Raw genomic sequence first — 22,986 nt, forward strand, 5'->3', positions numbered from 1 at the left:
TCTGTGTATGGTGATAGAAGGTGATATATCATATTCCTATAGGCACAGCTCAGATCCTGTATGGAAGATATTGCCCTGTGTATGGTGATAGAAGGGTGATATATCATATTCCTATAGGCACAGCTCAGCTCCTGTAGGGAAGATATTGCCCTGTGTATGGTGATAGAAGGGTGATATATCATATTCCTATAGGCACAGCTCAGATCCTGTATGGAAGATATTGCTCTGTGTATGGTGATAGAAGGTGATATATCATATTCCTATAGGCACAGCTCAGATCCTGTATGGAAGATATTGCCCTGTGTATGGTGATAGAAGGGTGATATATCATATTCCTATAGGCACAGCACAGATTCTGTATGGAAGATATTGCTCTGTGTATGGTGATAGAAGGGTGATATATCATATTCCTATAGGCACAGCTCAGATTCTGTATGGAAGATATTGCTCTGTGTATGGTGATAGAAGGGTGATATATCATATTCCTATAGGCACAGCACAGATTCTGTATGGAAGATATTGCTCTGTGTATGGTGATAGAAGGTGATATATCATATTCCTATAGGCACAGATCAGATTCTGTATGGAAGATATTGCTCTGTGTATGGTGATAGAAGGGTGATATATCATATTCCTATAGGCACAGATCAGATTCTGTATGGAAGATATTGCTCTGTGTATGGTGATAGAAGGGTGATATATCATATTCCTATAGGCACAGCTCAGATCCTGTATGGAAGATATTGCCCTGTGTATGGTGATAGAAGGGTGATATATCATATTCCTATAGGCACAGATCAGATCCTGTATGGAAGATATTGCTCTGTGTATGGTGATAGAAGGGTGATATATCATATTCCTATAGGCACAGCTCAGATTCTGTATGGAAGATATTGCTCTGTGTATGGTGATAGAAGGGTGATATATCATATTCCTATAGGCACAGATCAGATCCTGTATGGAAGATATTGCTCTGTGTATGGTGATAGAAGGTGATATATCATATTCCTATAGGCACAGCACAGATTCTGTATGGAAGATATTGCCCTGTGTATGGTGATAGAAGGTGATATATCATATTCCTATAGGCACAGCTCAGCTCCTGTAGGGAAGATATTGCTCTGTGTATGGTGATAGAAGGTGATATATCATATTCCTATAGGCACAGATCAGATTCTGTATGGAAGATATTGCTCTGTGTATGGTGATAGAAGGGTGATATATCATATTCCTATAGGCACAGATCAGATTCTGTATGGAAGTTATTTCCCTGTGTATGGTGATCGAAGGGTGATATATCATATTCCTATAGGCACAGCTCAGCTTCTGTAGGAAGAGATGGAGTGTGTGTCTATAGAGGATAGCACACTATCCATATATCATAGTGTATTAGTTGGAAGTGTGTGTAGGGATGATATCCCCTCTGCTGTACAGATTGTAGTAAGGTGACACCACCATGTGACACCTCCTCTCCCCCCTCTTCCTTAGTACGGCGGTGTGTCTCCTTGGCTGGGAGTCCCCTCCTTCTCAGGCTGTCATTCGGGGGGCGGGGCTCCAGGCGGCTCTCCTCCTCGCTGTGTGTCCGAGGCCAGCCGGATGGCTGTCTTACTAAAGGCCGGGGCTTTGGCCGCCTTTCCGCGCCTTGTCTGCTTCCTCTGCCCGGCCACCGGTAAGAGCCGCATGGATGGGGAGAATGTGAGGTGGGCGGGAGAGGGCCCGGAGTGAGCATACAGCTGAGAGGACGGCTATTTGTATGGTGTGTGTAGGGTGTGACAGCGGGGTGTGTGTGTGTACAGACAGGACCAGGTGTATAGAGAGGAGGACTTACCGCTCAGGTGTAGGGAGAGAGACACCCATGGACCCGTGAGACCTTCAGCTCAGGTATATAGGGACTATGGCTCAGGTGTGTGGTGACTGGAGAGAGACCTTTAGCTCAGGTTTATGGGGAGACTTATGGCTCAGATGTGTAAAGAGACTCGGGTATATAGAGGAGGGCACTTATGGCTCAGATGTGTAAAGAGACTCGGGTATATAGAGGAGGGCACTTATGGCTCAGATGTGTAAAGAGACTCGGGTATATAGAGGGGGGCACTTATGGATCAGATGTGTAAAGAGACTCGGGTATATAGAGGGGGGCACTTATGGATCAGATGTGTAAAGAGACTCGGGTATATAGAGGGGGGCACTTATGGCTCAGATGTGTAAAGAGACTCGGGTATATAGAGGCGGGCACTTATGGCTCAGATGTGTAAAGAGACTCGGGTATATAGAGGGGGCACTTATGGCTCAGATGTGTAAAGAGACTCGGGTATATAGAGGAGGGCACTTATGGCTCAGATGTGTAAAGAGACTCGGGTATATAGAGGGGGCACTTATGGCTCAGATGTGTAAAGAGACTCGGGTATATAGAGGAGGGCACTTATGGCTCAGATGTGTAAAGAGACTCGGGTATATAGAGGGGGGCACTTATGGATCAGATGTGTAAAGAGACTCGGGTATATAGAGGGGGGCACTTATGGATCAGATGTGTAAAGAGACTCGGGTATATAGAGGGGGGCACTTATGGATCAGATGTGTAAAGAGACTCGGGTATATAGAGGGGGGCACTTATGGCTCAGATGTGTAAAGAGACTCGGGTATATAGAGGCGGGCACTTATGGCTCAGATGTGTAAAGAGACTCGGGTATATAGAGGGGGCACTTATGGCTCAGATGTGTAAAGAGACTCGGGTATATAGAGGAGGGCACTTATGGCTCAGATGTGTAAAGAGACTCGGGTATATAGAGGGGGGCACTTATGGCTCAGATGTGTAAAGAGACTCGGGTATATAGAGAGGGGCACTTATGGCTCAGATGTGTAAAGAGACTCGGGTATATAGAGAGGGGCACTTATGGCTCAGATGTGTAAAGAGACTCGGGTATATAGAGAGGGGCACTTATGGCTCAGATGTGTAAAGAGACTCGGGTATATAGAGGGGGGCATTTATGGCTCAGATGTGTAAAGAGACCCGGGTATATAGAGAGGGGCACTTATGGCTCAGATGTGTAAAGAGACTCGGGTATATAGAGAGGGGCACTTATGGATCAGATGTGTAAAGAGACCCGGGTATATAGAGGAGGGCACTTATGGCTCAGATGTGTAAAGAGACTCGGGTATATAGAGGAGGGCACTTATGGATCAGATGTGTAAAGAGACTCGGGTATATAGAGGAGGGCACTTATGGATCAGATGTGTAAAGAGACTCGGGTATATAGAGGAGGGCACTTATGGATCAGATGTGTAAAGAGACTCGGGTATATAGAGGAGGGCACTTATGGATCAGATGTGTAAAGAGACTCGGGTATATAGAGGAGGGCACTTAGGGCTCAGATGTGTAAAGAGACTCGGGTATATAGAGGAGGGCACTTAGGGCTCAGATGTGTAAAGAGACTCGGGTATATAGAGGGGGGCACTTATGGCTCAGATGTGTAAAGAGACCCGGGTATATAGAGAGGGGCACTTATGGATCAGATGTGTAAAGAGACTCGGGTATATAGAGAGGGGCACTTATGGCTCAGATGTGTAAAGAGACCCGGGTATATAGAGGGGGGCATTTATGGCTCAGATGTGTAAAGAGACCCGGGTATATAGAGGGGGGCACTTATGGCTCAGATGTGTAAGGAGACCCGGGTATATAGAGGGGGGCATTTATGGCTCAGATGTGTAAAGAGACCCGGGTATATAGAGGGGGGCACTTATGGCTCAGATGTGTAAAGAGACTCGGGTATATAGAGGGGGGCACTTATGGCTCAGATGTGTAAAGAGACCCGGGTATATAGAGAGGGGCACTTATGGATCAGATGTGTAAAGAGACTCCGGTATATAGAGAGGGGCACTTATGGCTCAGATGTGTAAAGAGACGCGGGTATATAGAGGGGGGCACTTATGGCTCAGATGTGTAAGGAGACCCGGGTATATAGAGGGGGGCATTTATGGCTCAGATGTGTAAAGAGACCCGGGTATATAGAGGGGGGCACTTATGGCTCAGATGTGTAAAGAGACTCGGGTATATAGAGGGGGGCACTTATGGCTCAGATGTGTAAAGAGACCCGGGTATATAGAGAGGGGCACTTATGGATCAGATGTGTAAAGAGACTCCGGTATATAGAGAGGGGCACTTATGGCTCAGATGTGTAAAGAGACGCGGGTATATAGAGGGGGGCACTTATGGCTCAGATGTGTAAGGAGACCCGGGTATATAGAGGGGGGCATTTATGGCTCAGATGTGTAAAGAGACTCGGGTATATAGAGAGGGGCACTTATGGATCAGATGTGTAAAGAGACTCGGGTATATAGAGGGGGGCACTTATGGCTCAGATGTGTAAAGAGACCCGGGTATATAGAGAGGGGCACTTATGGCTCAGATGTGTAAAGAGACTCGGGTATATAGAGAGGGGCACTTATGGATCAGATGTGTAAAGAGACTCGGGTATATAGAGTGGGGCACTTATGGCTCAGATGTGTAAAGAGACCCGGGTATATAGAGAGGGGCACTTATGGCTCAGATGTGTAAAGAGACTCGGGTATATAGAGGGGGCACTTATGGCTCAGATGTGTAAAGAGACCCGGGTATATAGAGAGGGGCACTTATGGCTCAGATGTGTAAAGAGACTCGGGTATATAGAGGGGGCACTTATGGCTCAGATGTGTAAGGAGACCCGGGTATATAGAGAGGGGCACTTATGGCTCAGATGTGTAAAGAGACTCGGGTATATAGAGGGGGCACTTATGGCTCAGATGTGTAAAGAGACTCGGGTATATAGAGGGGGCACTTATGGCTCAGATGTGTAAAGAGACTCGGGTATATAGAGGGGGGCACTTATGGCTCAGATGTGTAAAGAGACCCGGGTATATAGAGGGGGGCACTTATGGATCAGATGTGTAAAGAGACCCGGGTATATAGAGGGGGGCACTTATGGATCAGATGTGTATAGAGACCCGGGTATATAGAGAGGGGCACTTATGGCTCAGATGTGTAAAGAGACCCGGGTATATAGAGGGGGGCACTTATGGATCAGATGTGTAAAGAGACCCGGGTATATAGAGAGGGGCACTTATGGATCAGATGTGTAAAGAGACTCGGGTATATAGAGGGGGGCACTTATGGCTCAGATGTGTAAAGAGACTCGGGTATATAGAGAGGGGCACTTATGGCTCAGATGTGTAAAGAGACTCGGGTATATAGAGAGGGGCACTTATGGCTCAGATGTGTAAAGAGACTCGGGTATATAGAGAGGGGCACTTATGGCTCAGATGTGTAAAGAGACCCGGGTATATAGAGGGGGGCATTTATGGCTCAGATGTGTAAAGAGACTCGGGTATATAGAGAGGGGCACTTATGGCTCAGATGTGTAAAGAGACTCGGGTATATAGAGAGGGGCACTTATGGCTCAGATGTGTAAAGAGACCCGGGTATATAGAGGGGGGCATTTATGGCTCAGATGTGTAAAGAGACTCGGGTATATAGAGAGGGGCACTTATGGATCAGATGTGTAAAGAGACTCGGGTATATAGAGAGGGGCACTTATGGCTCAGATGTGTAAAGAGACTCGGGTATATAGAGGCGGGCACTTATGGCTCAGATGTGTAAGGAGACCCGGGTATATAGAGGGGGGCATTTATGGATCAGATGTGTAAAGAGACTCGGGTATATAGAGAGGGGCACTTATGGCTCAGATGTGTAAAGAGACTCGGGTATATAGAGAGGGGTACTTATGGCTCAGATGTGTAAAGAGACTCGGGTATATAGAGAGGGGACCTATAGCGCTGGTGTATTGAGAGACCCATAACTTAGTTGTTTAGAGAGGGGACCTGTGGTGCAGTTGTTTAGAGAGGGGACCCGTGGCGCATTTGTCTAGAGAGGGGACCCGTGGCGCAGTTGTTTAGAGAGGGGACCCGTGGCGCAGTTGTTTAGAGAGGGGACCCGTGGCGCAGTTGTCTAGAGAGGGGACCCGTGGCGCAGTTGTCTAGAGAGGCGACCCGTGGCGCAGTTGTCTAGAGAGGCGACCCGTGGCGCAGTTGTCTAGAGAGGCGACCCGTGGCGCAGTTGTCTAGAGAGGCGACCCGTGGCGCAGTTGTCTAGAGAGGCGACCCGTGGCGCAGTTGTCTAGAGAGGCGACCCGTGGCGCAGTTGTCTAGAGAGGCGACCCGTGGCGCAGTTGTCTAGAGAGGCGACCCGTGGCGCAGTTGTCTAGAGAGGCGACCCGTGGCGCAGGTGTTGTAGAAGGAACTTATGGCTGAGGTATATGGTGGGACCTATGGTTTAGGTATTGGAGAAAGCTATGGCTCAGGTGTTGGAGAAAGAACCTATGGTTTAGGTGTATGGTAGGACCTATGGTTCAGGTTATGGAGAAAGTTTTATGGCTCAAGTGTATGTTGGGACTTGTGGTTCAGGTTATAGAAAAAGCTATGGCTCAGCTGTATGGAGTGCAAGAGAACCTTAGACTTCTAGTTCAGTTGTGTAGAGAATCAATGCACAATCTTTGTTGCAGATACCTACTTGTTTCTGCTGTTCAGAATAAGGTGTTGATTCTTTTATGTCTTTTGGATACTGAATCTGAATGACCGTGGCTTTTCTGAAGCTGCAGGGTCTGCATCCCTTTAGAAGTGATTAGCCCTTTAGGAGCATCTTACCAAAACTGAAAGTTTTCTTGCATAGGATGCCTAAAATCTGACTTGTATGTTAATGCAGACTTCTGGGAAAATCAGTGAGCCAATCACAAGCAGGGAAAAACATTTCTGGGGGCGTTCCATACACAAAATGTGTACAGAACGCCTCCAGGTTGCCTTCTTTCATTGGATTTTACAGAAAATGACAGCACTGCAGAATGAAAAGGAAAGGTAGATGTTAATAACATTAAATTACAATATGACTTGTGTCACAATCATATATGCTAGATATTTTTAAATTTTTTTATTGCTGTATTTTTTCCTATGAAAGCGGAGTTACCTTTTAAGCAGTATAAAGGGCAATAGTTGTGTGGAAAGGGAATTGTCTCTAAAAGCATTATTTTTACAGATCCAGCTAGAGGAAATGTTGATCTTCAGATGGGTTCTTTTTACACGGTTGTGCTGAATGTGGCACATGGCTATTGGGTAAACCAGTCCCATTTATTAGTGTCAGCCTGTCAGAGCAGACACTTGTGTAAACTGATCAGCTCCTCCTGGTTTCTATGTATCTTTAAATACATGGAAACCGCATTGTGTCACTTCACAATATGGCATATGGTACCACTCCACTCTCCTCCTGCAATCATCATTGAAAACATAACAACGCCAAGCTTTTTTTTTTTTTTTTTTTATTAGCTCAACTGTCCTAATGTTGTAAGAAAGCTGTTATGTTTTTGTATTTGTGCTCCTCCTAATACAAATCTTTCTAAGACCATGTTCACATTGGTCCGATTTGACATGCAGTTTGAGAAATCTGAGCCAATTGCCAGCAATGGATCCATCTAAATGGGTGCAGCGCCGACTTTGGGGGCCGCACCCATTCCCAAAAGTAGTTTCTGCACTACTTTTGGCAACTTTGGGGGCGATTTCAATAAACATCTGTACATGAACGGCACAGATGTCTGTGAAGTCGGACTAAAAATGCTGGTTTGAATTTGCCTTAGTGTGAACCTAGGCTAAACCACAGTAGCTCAAGGAAAAAGGCCGTGCCAGCTCTCTGTTTAGAGCAGCAGGGAGAACTGAGTGATCAGCGGTGTTTGATTTCACTTCTCAGATTTATAGTCGGCCAGGGATAGATGCAGCATCTAAAATATAATATTTAAATCATTTTCTCTTTTAACCCCTATGAGCCTAAGACTTTTTCTGACATATGTTACTTACAAGTTAATATCAGTCATTTTTGCTAGAAAATTACTTGGAACACCCAAACATTCTATATTTTTTTAGACCCTAGAGAACAAAATGGCGATTGTTGCAATATTTTTTGTCACACGGTATTTGCCCAGCGGTCTTTCAAATGCAATTTTTCGGGAAGAAGTAAATTTTTCAGGAATTAAAAAACAAAACCAAACAGCAAAGTTAGCCCAATTTTTTTGTATAATGTGAAAGATGTGAGATACCGAACATGTCATACTTTAAAATTGCACACACTTGTGCAATGGCGACAAACTTTGGTACTTAAAAAATCTCCATAGGTGACACTTTAAAATGTTTTAACGGTTGAGTTACAGAGGAGATCTTGTGCTGGAATTATTTCTCTCGATCTAATGATTGTGGCAATACCTCTGTGTGGTTTACACTGTTTGCATATGCAGGAGCAACTTGTGTATGCGTTAGCTTCTGCGCGCGAGCACGGAGGGACAGGCGCTTCACTTTTTTTTTTTTCTCCCTAATTATTTATTTATTTTTTTATACTATTCATGTGAACAAATTTTTGATCACTTTTATTGCTGTCACAAGGAATGTAAACATCCCTTTTGACAGTAATAGGCAGTGATAGGTGCTCTTTATGGAGGGATCTGAGTTTCATAAGATCCCAAATCCTCCTCTGCACTTAAAAGCATTCAAAACACCCAAGTTTGGCTTTTTTGAATGCTGTCTTTCTTTAAATCTGGCGCCTTTAAGGCTCCAGTACCCAGAAGTGATGTCATGACATTGCTTCCGGGTTTTTACAATGGAGGCCCGATCAGAGCCGAATTCGGCTTTGTTTGGGTCTTTAGCCAGCTAGCGGACGTGGTGGCTTGGGTCTGCCGGTAAAACGGGGAAACCTAGGTGAGCCACGCAATGCGGCGGGAGAGGGGGGGATGTCCCCTCTCGCTCCTAGTAATGACAGCCGAATGGCTGCTCAGCGGCATCGGTTGTCATTGCAAGAAAGCCGACCGTCAGCTCTAAACAAAGGTACCAGGGTGATGCCTCTAGCTGCAGGCATCACCCCGGTACAACCCCCTAAAGCCGAGGCTGCATATTTGCATTCTGTTGGTGCCAAGGGGTTAATATGTACCGAACTATAAACTAACTGTTTTAAAGTAGAGCTTAAAACATGTAGAGTAAGGGAGTGTTAAAACCCCTACCTTTTTGCCATCTGTGTCCCAAAGGGGAGATTTCCCTTTACTTCCTGTCACATAGTCAAAACAGGAAGTGAGAGGAAATCCCTCCAAAGTGAGGGAATCCCTGATTATCAGCAGGGTTACCAGAGCTAGTGTCTACATTGGAAGATTTCACCTCTACTCCTGTTCTGGGGACCGCACAAAAGTTGGGATTTTCTTTTACCTTCACCTTTAATGAAAATCAGGACAAGAGAGGATAAATCTCCCTAACAGGAGCACAGCCTGCGATAACATTATGCAGTTGTTCTAATCCCTCTCCACTTTGTGGAAAAACTAGAAAAATGGCTTAAGTTATTCTTTGGATCCCTGTCAGACAGGTGGACTCCGGCAGCAGATCAACCTGCTCAGCGAGGAATCTGTCCACTGATCAGGCAGATAACAGGTTCATGTCTGCTCCGCTTAGGCTTCATGTACACTACGGCTCCTAAGCTTGAGTTTAGAAGCTTTTGGCTTTTTTTTTGCCAAAGCTATTGAACTCGACTCCATAAAAGCCTATTGGCACTTTTCCTCTGCAAGTACCGGCTCGGCTCTACTCGGCCCTGCTTGGCCCAGTTTGCTTTTCCACTGCTGGTACCGCATGGTACGGTGTTGGAACGGTTCGGTACGGTATGGTTTGCTTTTCCACTAAAGTAGTACTAAAGTTAAGTGGGTGGGGATAACAACGGGGTCGGTGGGATTCTCTGACCAATCAGTGGCTAGTAGTGACTGCATGCAAAGGATTGTGGGATATGGTACCTGTTGGAACCACAATCGAGGTGGTACTGTTTTTGAGAGCCGTACCGTTCAGTTCCATGCAGTGGAAAAGCGCCGCCGTACCGTACCGAACCAAACTGTTCCTACACCATACCATGCGGTACCAGCAGTGGAAAAGCACAAAAGCGAGCCGAACCATTCGGTTCCATGCAGTGGAAAAGCGCCATTAGTGTCCATGTACAGATAGGCTTTTAGGATCGTTTAGGAGCTGCTGCGGTTAGGGGAGGTTCAACCTCCCTCTCCTGAACGAGGAAGAGTCTCGTTAAGGATAGCAACGTTTTGACCTCTGGCCACAAAATGCGGTAAAATAGCGATGCATTGCGGTTTCCCACAGCTGGTGGTCATAATAGGCTATGTATTACTAAAATTATAACCCGTGCTCGGAGCTATAAAGTGTATAAAATTAAAAAAAAAAAAAGAAGCAGCGCTTTCAATAATATAAGTGACAAAAAATACAAATAAGTATGAATGACATAAATTCATATACAATAATAAAGTGCAGTTGTGCTAAATGCAAACTTTAACATAAATAATATTAGGGAAGCACCGAATGTTCGGCGGCCGAACAATGTTCGGCCGAAAATAGAAAAAATAGCACTTTCGGTGTTCGGCCGAATAAGTAAAAAGGCCGAATAAATTTGTGCCGAAAAAATGTCAGTGGTGGTCAGTAAATGGCGGCCCACGCGATGCTTCCCCCTGGACTGCGAGCCCGCTACCTAGGAGTCCTTCAGTCCCCTTCCTCATTGCGGCTCCCGGCTCCCTGCTCACACGCCGCCGGTGTCCTGTCCAGGCCGCGAGTAGGGGGTGTGACGTCACGCGCGCGTCCCGCCCCCTGCTCCTGACTGCGGCTCCTTCACACTAGGTCCAGCGAGCGTGACACTGTGCACGCCCCGCCCCCCTGTTCGCGGCTTTTGGCTCTGACCTGGCTGCAGTTCAGGTATGTGGAGCACATTTGGGGAGAATACGGTAGCTGCACAAGCATTAGTGTGCAGACTGGCATATTTTGCCATATGTTGCCACTTGCCATGCTCATTAGAGTACCCTATAAAGTGCCCCTTAAAAAAAAAAGAAAAAAAATGTGCTCAACAGAGTGCTCCCTTGACATAAAATGTGGCCATCAGCGTGCCCCTTATTTTATGCTAAGGGACATGCTGATGAGCATGTTTTATGTTAAGGGGCACTTTGATGGGCATATTTTATGTTAAGGGGCACGCTAATGGGCATATTTTATGTTAAGAGCAACGCTGATTTAAATGTTTTGTTTTGCCCATCAGCGTGCCCCCTAACATAAAATGTGCCCATCAGCGTGCCCCCTAACATAAAATGTGCCCATCAGCGTGCCCCCTAACATAAAATGTGCCCATCAGCGTGCCCCCTAAAAATTGGCAAAATAAATGGAAAAAATGCGAAACACCGCGTCCGGTATTCGGCCTTCGGCCAAGCATTTCATTATTATTCGGCTTCGGCCAAGAATTTCATTTCGGTGCATCCCTAAATAATATAAGTGCATAAAGTGCAATTGTGCTGAATCCAAAACTGATTTAAGAACAAATGCAGTAGTATTAAACAATAAAATCAAAGTGCTCAATGTAAGTGCAAAGGTGCAAATAGTAGCGATAATAAATGTCAACCGTATGACAATTCAATGAATTGCCCAAATTAAATAATCAGTCCTATGCCAAGTGCAATCGTGCTCAATGAGGTGCTGATACCAAAAGTGCTATGGTGCTCCACACAGTGGAAGGTGCCTTAAGTCCCCTAAGGTAGTGGTCCTCAACCCTGGTCCTCAGGGCCCACTAATAGGCCAGGTTTGCGAGATAACTGAAATACATCCCAGGTGATATCATTTGCTGCTCAGTGATTGCAGTACTCTAGTCTGCATCTCCCCAAGGTAATACTTAAAATCTGGCCTGTTAGTGGGACCGGAGTTGAGGACCACTGCCCTAAGGGGATCCACTCACCAGAGCCAATGGGTCAAATGAGCCTTGGAATTGAATGAACCAATGGATCTCCAAACAGGAAACACAGTGAATCTCTCTCCGGTGTCACTCAAAAAAAGCAATAAGCCGACATCTGGAGTATGCTGTCCAGTTCTGGGCACCGGTCCTCAGGAAGGATGTGCTGGAACTGGAGAAAGTCCAGAGAAGGGCAACAAAAATAATTAGGGGAATGGAGGACATCAGCTATGAGGAAAGACTACAAGCCCTGAACTTATTCTCTCTAGAGAAGAGACGATTGAGGGGGGATATGATATCAATGTACAAATACTGTACTGGTGACCCGAGCATAAGGAACAAACTATTCAGAGAAAGGAGATACAATAAGACACGTGGCCACTCACTAAAACTAGAGGAAAGGCTGTTTAACCTTAAAGTGCGTAAGGGGTTCTTCACTGTAAGAGTGGTAAGGATGTGGAATTCTCTTCCACAAGCAGTGGTATCAGCGGGGAGCATCGATAGTTTCAAAAAACTATTAGATGGACACCTTAAAGACCACAACATACAGGGGTATACAATGTACGGTTAAAAGCAAGCAAACACACACACACACACACCATAGGTTGAACTGGATGGACGGATGTCTTTTTTTCAACCTCACTAACTATGTAACTATATATAGTGAAGCCCACAAAAAAGGTTTATTTATTATAGGATTAAAGATAGTCACAAGAAATAAAAGATATTGGGCATATAAACGATAAAAATCCACATAAAAAGGCCATCACTGCTCTATCTGGGAACGCAACCGGCATTTGTTCCACGGAGTCCAGGAAGTGACGTTGTGTGGTTTGCAGTTATATATAGGCTCATTATCTTCGATCTATCGTCACTAGACGTCGATCTTCTAATAAAAGAGAGACCTGTTCCCCATAGCCCATTCACGTTTTACCTCACGATCAATAAAATCATTCCTACTAAGCAATCCTTACATTAACACACATACCTTATCTAATCCATTGTCACCATACATCTTAGATTGTTTAGCCATGGATTCCATCCAACTACAAATATTTTCTTCGCCGAACTTATAGTAGCCATAATTTTTTTCCATCTCACATTGCTGATAAAGTAATGTAACAATATCAGATGGAGATGGTATCTCCTGAGATTTCCATCTTCTTGTGATTAAGAGTTTTGCCACTAATAAAAGATGTAAGGCCACTACTCGATACTTTATAGCAGTGGTCCTCAACCCTGGCCTACAGGGCCCACTAACAGGCCAGATTTTAGGTATTACCTTGGGGAGATGCAGACTAGAGTACTGCAATCACTGAGCAGCAAATGATATCGCCTGGGATGTATTTCAGTTATCTTGAAAATCTGGCCTGGTAGTGGGCCCTGTAGGCCAGGGTTTAGGATCACTGCTTTATAGGTATCTCATGGATATTTAGATGCAAGATCGCCATCTCAGGACTTGGAATTATGTTTTTTTCCACAACTTCTGAGATCATAGAGAATATTTTGTTCCAAAAAATAAGTTTTTTACACTCCCAAACTATATGGAATAGCGTCCCTTGTTCACCACACTCTCTCCAACATAATGCTGGAGTTAAGGGGTAAAATTTTGAAAAGTTTAGTGGGGGTCAAATACCAAAAATTTAAAGTCTTTTGATATAATTCCCAATGATTAGTACATTTTGAGGAAGCGTTAAAGCATGTTTTATAGCACATTGTGTGTGCTGTGTAATTTAGCCCCTTGTATCATCTAAAATACCTGGTTGATCCTGCCTGTTTCTGCCCCCCCCCCCCGTAAACTGTGACTACGCTTTATCATGGCTGCTGAGCCCTGGTCAGTTTTCGTGCCTCCGTCATCTGCAGATCTCCCCTCTCCCCCTGCCTGTTAGCTGGTACCAGTGCCACTCTGCTCCTAGCCCCACTGCCATAAAACTATGTGATGTTCATACTATACCCTCTGTTAGATAACATGTGCCCCACTGTATATGCTTTATAAAAAATAAAATGATTTCTACCTTCAGAGCACCTCCCGGCGCTCACGTGTTTGCTCGCCTCTCTCTTCCTCTCCTTCCCTACTCCTGGCTGAAGTCAGCAGAAGTTCTTGACTCCTCCCACTGTAGCTGTCAGACTGGGAGTGGAGAGAGACAAGCAGTCACATGAGCGCCGAGAGGCGCTCTGAAATAAGGTAGAAATCTGCCTTTTTTTTTTTTTATAAAGCATATACAGGGGGGCACATGTTTCATACCATATCCTCTTATAGATCACATCATAGTGGCTTTAGAACCACTTTTAAGGCCTAGTTTACACCTATATTTTTTTTTTTTTTAGTGCATTTTCAGTTTTGCAGAAATGCACTACAGTCCATTTAACATGGTTTCCATTTGGGTCATGTTGACAGCTGTGCGTTTTCCACTGGTGCAAGGTTTCTTTTTTTTTTTTTTTTTTTTGAAAGGGTCAGTGTTTTTTTTTTTTTTTTTTTTTTTTACCCGTAGCAGGTTTGTGGTTCCATAGACTACATTTGAAACAGCAGCAGAAATGCATAAAAATACAGTGTTTGCATTTTTTATGCATTTTTTGCTGGTTTCTTCTGCAAGACAAGACACCTCTCAAAAACACAAAACCCATCAAAAACATGTGTGGACAAAAAAAGGAAAATATGCATCCACCTCAACCTGCATAGGTGTGAACCAGGCCTAACGGAGGCTCTTGCTTCTTTCACACGGGGTGGATTCCATTGTGATCAGCAGGGAATCTGTGAGCTGATCCTCTGTATATCAGAGCAGAGTGGATGGATGCAGACAAAGCCCGCTCTGTTCTATGAGCAGCCAGGTGTAAATGTACTCTGGTGTCCTTTTATACCTGGCTAGCTTTGATCCACTCCCCCCTAAACAAGAGAACAGAGTTCTTTGCTTTTTTTTTTTTTTTTTAGCGCAGGCCTAATTGGACCTGGAAGTAGGTATAAGTTAAAAAAAACGACTATTGATGGGGGACTTCAAGCAAAACACAAATATGCAAAGCAAATGGTTATTTAGCTGTGTCTTCTTTGTGTGTTGGATAGATCTTCTAGGAGGAAAATGTTCCATACACATTTGATTCTTTGGAAGGAAATAAAGATAAAAAAATATTCTCTTCAGGTATGCATTCTTCACTCAAAGTCCCTTCAATGATTGCTTTCAGCCTCCTACAAATTCCCCCCTCCCCCCCTTTTTTTTTTCTTCTTCCTGATGTGACCTGATTTCCTGTTAGAGAGTGGCTACACACTATATCGTTTTCTTTCTTTAGATTTTTTCCTTCAGACTTAGTAAAACCATATAATATGAGGTCAGACCCAAACACTTTCAATTTGTATGCAATCAGGCAGGCCCTTGCATTACATAGTTGAAGGTAAATCTAAAGGAAAACTCACAACAAAAGTTGTATAGTGTGTACCCATCTTAAAGAGGAAGTAAACCCTCCTCTGCAAGTTGTGCCTATAGGTAAGCCTATGATAAGGCTTACCTATAGGTACTGTAAATATCTCCTAAACATGTACAGTTTAGGAGATATTTACCTTACATGCAGCCAGTGACGTCACTGGCGCATGCGCTCTGAAGGAATGGCCGCTGGTGCAGTTCCTTCAGAGTCCCGTGCCGTGACCGTTTGCTCCCGCGCGCGTGCAGGAGTGACATCACCGCGGCTCCGGCCAATCAGATGGCCGGATGCCGCGATCCCGGAAGATGGGCGAATGAACATGTCGGCCGTCATACAGCTAAGTGGGCGGCACGGCGGGGGCTCGTTCTAAGGTAAGTATTTCATAATGAGCTAGTATGCGATGCATACTAGCTCATTATGCGTTTCTCTTTCAGGGTGAGAAAAAAAAACAAACTAATTTGTGGTTTACATCCTCTTTAAGAGCATGGCCATCCTCTCTTGCTTGCTCCTGAGTTGAAGAGGCTTTGGGATTGTAGCGTGCATAGCAGTGCACATGACTACAACTGATGTGTATAATGTTCACTTCAAACAAACAGAAGTAAGAAGGAAAAGGAGAGGTTTGGGCACTCGCAGAGAATGTTACAAATGGAGAAAAACAATGAGCTAAAATTTAATGCAAAATAAATTACATTGCCACTAATGGAGGTGTATAGATTATTTGTAAGGAAAAAAGATGATCTGGTTTAGTATCCCTTTAAGAAAAATGGCTTGCTTCTGTTAGTTGTGGATAACAAACTAGCCATTGAACAAAGTAGAACTCCATGGTGAATAAGCTGTAAGGGCTCCTTCAGAGGGGTGATTAAGCCGCTGACAGATGTGTGTGCATCCACTTGGAGCTGCATGCAGGCAGGCTGTACAGACATATTCACATGTCAAAGTTTGAGGAGTGGGTGCACAGATCCAAATGTAGAGCCCCAGCTCTGAGGTGGACGCACACACATCTGCCAGGGGCTTTGCATGCCGGAAGAGTTTTATCGCCCCTCTGAATGAGGACATTTTAACTTTCAGTTTGCAGCTGCTTTAGCAACTCGCAAAAAAGCACGCACACACAAAGATGTGTCTAGGATATTATCACATAATATTTTTCCTGCTCATTATCCAGTCTAAAGGTCAGTTGGGATAGTGTATATTCTATGTCTGAACGGAAGTGCACGCAGCAAAAAAGACGGTGTTTTCCAGTGTAGCAAGTTCCATTTAAAAGTCGCACCCTTAGGTAGGCCATACATGGTGCAAATTTCTTCCTTGCAAGGCATGATTCCCTCATCAACACACGGTGCTGACGGGAATCCCTCCTGCTAAGCAAATGTCTTCTCCGGGCTGAAGTCAGTGATTTTTGCTAGTGGCTATAACGGCCGTTAGCGATAATCGCAACTGAATCAGGCAGGCTGGTTGTACCCAAGTTGATCATTCAGCCTGCCCACACATGGTTGTGATCTTCTATGGTCAGCCTTGGATATCCTCAGTGGTGGGGAATTGTCACAAGCACAGTGTCTACACAGATAAGAGGTGTTCACACATCTTTTTGTATTCTTCAATTTTAATATTTGCCTGCCTGCTTAGGCACAACATGCATTTCAGCACAGATTGACAACTTGCTTAAGATGACCAGTACAAGGCTATGCAGCTATATGTTCTGCTTTAGAGCCCATTCACACTAGCGCGACTTGTGGGGCAACTTGTGTTGCCCCAGGTAGCTTGACATAACAAAAGCAATGTTAATCAATCAGTGCCGTCTTAATTGGCACTACTGAAGTTGCTCAGACATCAGAAAAGGGTCCTGTACTACTTTGAGGCGACCTGTGATCCGACTGTCCCATATACTTCAATGGGAGTTGCCTCCTTATCTTAATTGACACGACTTGTTATCAGACTTTCCAGGAAGAAGAAAGAGATTAGCCAGGCATTCCCCACAGACAAAGTCGCCTGTCTCTTCAAAGTAGTGCACAAGTCTCTTCCAAGTCTCTTCCAAGTCTCTTCCAAGTCTCTTCCAAGTCTCTTCCAAGTCTCTTCCAAGTCTCTTCCAGTCACGGGGCGACTTTCTGGTAGTGGTAGTGTGAACCAGCTCTTAGAGCTCATTCACACAGGCAGAAAAAAAATACAGAGTTTTGTTTGCATCTAAAGGCAGCACTATAGTAAAAAAAATAAAATAATGAGAATGTGCATTGTCTTTAGATGCAAACAAAAACAGTAGGACACAGCTGCAGATTTTACACTCCCATAAACATGAGTACTTTAGCTGCACATTTTACGCAGCATCCGCTTGCTCTGCTAGTAATACCTTTTCTTTCATGCAAGTATGTACAGTATATGCCCTTAGGTTTTATGTATAGTTTAAATTAATGCAGACGTCAAAATGAGTGTTTTATGGGATACAGGCTGTACCTGCTGGGGTGTGCTATATGGACCACGTTTACCTGTAACCACTTTGGCTCCAGCAACATACCCATACGTTGCTGGAATTTAAATGGTTATACCAGGATGATGCCTGCAACTGCAAGCATCATCCCAGTATTGTTTTTTTTTCTAACAGTTGGCTTCCTTTTAACCACTCCTGGCCTGGAAGGATTTTCCCCCTTAAAGAGGAAGTAAACCCTCCTCTGACATTTTTACCTATAGGTAAGCCTATGATAAGGCTTACCTATAGGTACTGTAAATATCTCCTAAACTTGCACCGTTTAGGAGATATTTACCTTACATGCAGCCAGTGACGTCACTGGTGCATGCGCTCTGAAGGAACAGCCGCTGGTGCCGTTTCTTCAGAGCCCCGTGCCGTGACTGTCAGCTCCCGCGCACGTGACGTCACTGCGGCTCCGGCCAATCAGATGGCCGGATGCCTCGATCCCGGAAGACGGGCGACTGGACATGTCGCCCGCCATAGAGGTAAGCGGGCGGCACGGCGGGGGCTCGTTCTTAGGTAAGTATTTCAAAATGAGCTAGTATGCGATGCATACTAGCTCATTATGTGTTTCTCTTACAGGTTGCAAAAAAAAAAAAAGTTGTATGGGGTTACAACCTCTTTAATGACCAGGCCATTTTTTGCGTTTTGGCACTGCGTTATTTTAACGGACAATTGCGCTGTCGTGCGACGCTGTACCTAAATAAAATTGATGTTCTTTTTTTCCCACAAATTGAGCTTTCTTTTGGTGGTATTTGATCACCTCTGCGATTTTTTTTTTTTTTTCTTTTTTTTTTTTTTTTTTTTTTTTTTTTTTCTTGCGCTATAAACAAAGAGTGACAATTCTGGGGAAAAAATCTATCTTTTTCACTTGCTGCTATATAACATTTCCCAAAAAAAAAAAAAAAATTTTTTTTTACATCCTTTTAGGCCAATTTTGTTTTCTGCTACATATTTTTGGTAAAAATAAAATCGCAATAAGCATATTTTGATTGGTTTGCGCAAAAGTTATGTTATTGTGTCTACAAACTAGAGGAAAGATTTTATTTTGTATTAATTAATGTATTTATATATATATATGTATTATATATATTTTTTTTTTTACTAGTAATGGTTCAAATCTGCGATTTTTTTTTAGTGCGATTTCAGCAGACAGATCGGACACCTAACTGAAATTTTTGACACTTTTGGGACGACCAGTGACATTACTACAGTAATCAGTGCTAAAAATATGCACTGTTACTGTAATAATGACACTGGCAGGGAAGGGGTTAACCTAGGGGTGATCAAAGGGTTAATTGTAAACCTAGGGGAGTGTTTTGTAACTATGGGGGAGGGATTTGTGAAATGATCATAGAGACCTGTGATCCTATATAGAAGGATCACAGGCACTCTGTGATCATTTCAAAGAGAACAACCGTCAGCTCTGTTTACAAAAGCTGACCGGTGTTCTCTCTCAGCGGGGAGCGATCGCGGGTGCCCGATGGCGATTGCGGCCGCCGGCACTGTGGATCGGCATCCCCACTGACTAGTGGGGGCGGGACCGTGCCTCCGTTGACGCGTGCTCGCCCCCAGCACAGCTCCTGCGAAGAGACGTACCCATAAGTCGATTCACGCAGCCGAGCCAGCCTGCCGCGGTAAATATGTGGCGGGCTGGCAGTCGGAAATCTATTAAAAGCAATGTTAGCGGCAAATTAGCCAACAGGAGGGGATGTCTGCCGCCTTCCAAGGCTTTCTCTGGCTCTCTCGTTTCATTGGTAGTCCCGAGTGACCAGACGGCTCTTTCACCGGCTGATTTTAGAGGTAATTAAAGATCAGAATGGCTCTGATCGCTTCTATGTTATAGGAAACTGGAAGCTTTGAGCATATATCACTTCTGGTTTCCCTGGATCTAAACAGCAACATTTTTAAATGGGAAAAGCATTTTATCACATGGATCTTGGAGTGATCAAATTATTTTAGGGGAGAGGAAGACATCTGGGGTCTGATAGACCCCAGATCTCTCCATAAAGAGTACCTGTCACTGCCTGTGAGGTATCACTGCAAATGTCAGATCATGGGCAGGAATTCCAGAACCAGACCTCCTGTGTAAATCTAAAGTGGTAACCTGTAAAGGCTTTTAAAGTGTCACCTATGGATAGTAACATTTTTGGCTTTTGTTGCCGTGGCATGGGCCTGCGCAGTTTTATAGCACAACATTTTTGGTCTTTATTTACTCGGTGTAACAACATTGTTTATATATTTTACCAAACATCTGCACATTTTATTGTTTTTGTGCTTTAAAATTCAACAAAGTGTATTTTATTCCAAAAAAATCTGCATTTGACAAACAGCAAAATTAGCAACACCTACCATTTTATTCTCTCCTTTAAAAAAATATCTAAGGTTTGGGGGTTTGAAAAAATTTCTAGCAAAAAATTCATGTAAACTAAAAGTGCCAAAAAAGGCCTGGTCTTGAGGCGGGTAATCAGTGTGGGTCAGTGCACTCACCCGGTATAGAAGCACACACTCCTCAGCAGTTTACACCAGTGGTGGTGAACCTTGGCACCCCAGATGTTTTGGAACTACATTTCCCATGATGCTCATGCACTCTGCAGTGTAGTTGAGCATCATGGGTAATGTAGTTCCAAAACATCTGGGATGCCAAGGTTTGTCATCACTGGTTTACACCATGGAAGTGTGTGGAAGCACTGATCTGCACTGTGTATAAATAATCATGTTTGATTATCAGTTCATTGGAGGTTGTTGTTGTCCATGTGTAGGAATGGATCAGTACACTGCTTGTGGATATGGGGTTGATTTACTAAAGGGAAAGAAGCTGTTCACTTTGCAAGGGAATTTTTCCTTTAGCTTAGTGAATGAGGTGAAGCTCTTTTGACTTCATCATCTAATAATGTGCATCATCAATGTTTTTTTTTTTTCCTTGTGCAGGTTTGGATGTTCTTTTGCAAAGTAGTTTTTTACCGCATTCACTAAGCTAGGGGAAAATTCTCTTTCAAAGTAAACAGCCTATTTACTTTTTTAAATCAACCCCTATGTGTGATGGGGGTGAGCCAGCTGTATATACGGGTATAGGTGGTCATCTATTGGAAAAGTAAATATCTTCTGGAAAAGTAAATATGTACTACAGAATGATTGAGTAGCTAACCAGAAAATGGTGTTCATTTTGTATCTTTCAAATGCAGTACTGGTGAAAAAATGAATTCCTGTCAGTTGACATGTTTGTTTATGGCAGCTTTGAAAAGTGTATTGATCCTTGCTTTAGCTACCAACCTTTGTGTTTACGGTCCCGCTCTTCTCTGTGGGGCGGTCGGATGGAAAAGGACTGCATGTCCCTTTCCATCTGATTTTCATCTGATCCAACCCGCTGGATGGATGGCGAACATATTGCCATACGTCTGTTTTCAATGGATCTTATCGGATGCCAGGAGGGTGTCTGCTGACATCTGCCTCCGCATAGAGGCCAATGGGTGGCCTGATTGGTTCCACCTGAAAAACAGACAGGTGGACCCGATCAGTCCGATCGTGTGAAAGGGAGCCTAAAGGTGGCAGTTATCAAAATGTGGATTATCAGATTATGGGGACCTGTTGTTGCACCATTTGAATGAAGGGTTGCACAAGATTTCACCACTTCCCAGGCTAGCTAGAATAGGAGCCTTCTGACCTGGGGGCAAACCACATGGCTTGTCAGGCCCACCAGGGTCTCATCATGGAAGGAAAATGTCAACTGCATGCCATGAAGTTCTGGGTCATTAGGAGCTAAAAAATGAATGGATAAAATTGCCAGTATTGTATCATAAGATACCAATTAAACGCACTTTTTTTTAATGCTAGCTATGCAATAATTTTGTAGTACAGGTCTACTTTCTATTTCCATTCACCTGTGTTACAACAGGTGAACCAGCCCCAAACTGGCTCCTCCCTCTAAAAAGAAATACCACTTTGGGGCTAGATTGTAAAGTCTTGTTTTTTTTTCTATTAGGGCTCTTTCACATGGTCCGTCTCCGTAGGCGGATCCGTGCTGCTCAGCGGATGACAGCTCCGTCTCCGCTTGCAGTGCGGAGAGGGAGGTATCACAGCTCCCGCTGCTTTCTATGGGGGATCGGATGAGAGCGGACCGCCTGTCCGCTCTCATCCGATCCGATCCCCAGGACAGATGGAAAATAGGGTTTCCATCTGTCCGGATTTCACGGACAGGATCGGATGCGGATGGCAGCGGGTGTCAGCGGACATGTCACCGCTGACATCCGCTGCCCCATAGGGCTGAATGGGGCATCCGATCAGATCCGCCTAAAAAACTGACAGGCGGATCTGATCGGAACGCCAGTGTGAAAGAGCCCTTAAAATAAAAAACATGGTATACTTCTGTGCAGTGGTTTTGCACAGAGAAGCCTGGATCCCTCCTCTTCTCGGGTCCCTGGCTGGAGCTTCTGGTTCCTCCCTGCTGTTGAGTGCCCCCACAGCAAACCGCTTACTATGGGGGCACCTGAGGCGAGCTTCAGCTCTGTGTATCCATTCAGACATGGAGCTGCTGTCTGGCCATGCCCCCTCTCTCTCTTGATTGGCTAGCTGCGTTTGATCGACAGCAGCGGGAGTCCCTGATGCCTGAGGCTGTGGATATTGCTAGATAGAGAGGAGGCTCAGGTAAGAATTAGGGGGTTTTAGGGAGGCTGCTGCACACAAGTCTTTTTATCTAAATACATAAAATGCATTAAGATAAAAAACCTTCTAACTTTACAACCCCTTTAACTTACTAAGGAATAAGTAAGTTAATTAAAATTTAAAGTTGAAATTCAAATGTAAAGTTTCATAAAATACTTTTTTATATATATTAATTTATTTATTAGTATTTTATATTATTATTTCTCCATGGCACATGAGGCATGCTGCAGTAAGTGATTTTACTATGTTTTACCAGTGATGTCAGGCCCTTTGTTAATGGTTGATGTAGAAGGTGCTATTTTATAACACATTGATGGGATCAGGCTAGACCAGGGGTCCTGAGACTTTATAAACAAAGTGCAGGTTCACTGTACTTCAGACCTTAGGAGGGGGGCCAGACCATGGCCAGTGGGATTAGAACATGCCCCAGAATTTGTAGTCTGTGGGTGTAAAAAAAATGTTCCAGAATTGGTGGGAAGTAGGAGAGAGCATAATGCCTATTGTTAGTAATAGTGTCCCATCATTATTGATAAGAGGAATTGGTGCCCCCATTGTTCCTATCAGTGGGCAGAAAAATGCCTGAAGAGCCAATGGAAGGCAAGGAAAGGGCTGAAGATTGGGAACCACTTGGCTATACCGTTTGTGTTCTCACTGT

The 22,986-nt window shown here is 44.3% G+C and overlaps 1 protein-coding gene across 3 annotated transcripts in view; it reads left to right on the plus strand.

Annotated features, from left to right (window-relative positions):
- Positions 1-1,547: 1,547 nt before the first annotated feature.
- Positions 1,548-22,986, plus strand: part of FAM135A (family with sequence similarity 135 member A) — a 212,906-nt gene continuing 191,467 nt past the window's right edge. For 2 of the 3 annotated variants that reach the window (XM_082249040.1, XM_082249042.1), the window contains exon 1: positions 1,554-1,669. The gene's annotated coding sequence lies outside the window, so the exon portion shown is untranslated. Of the gene's footprint in view, positions 1,670-22,986 lie in introns of all 3 variants that reach the window. The other variant, XM_082249041.1, reaches the window with a different exon arrangement.

This window comes from Pelophylax lessonae, assembly GCF_965119305.1.
Source record: "Pelophylax lessonae genome assembly, chromosome: 3".
NCBI classification, from domain to species: Eukaryota; Metazoa; Chordata; class Amphibia; order Anura; family Ranidae; genus Pelophylax; species Pelophylax lessonae.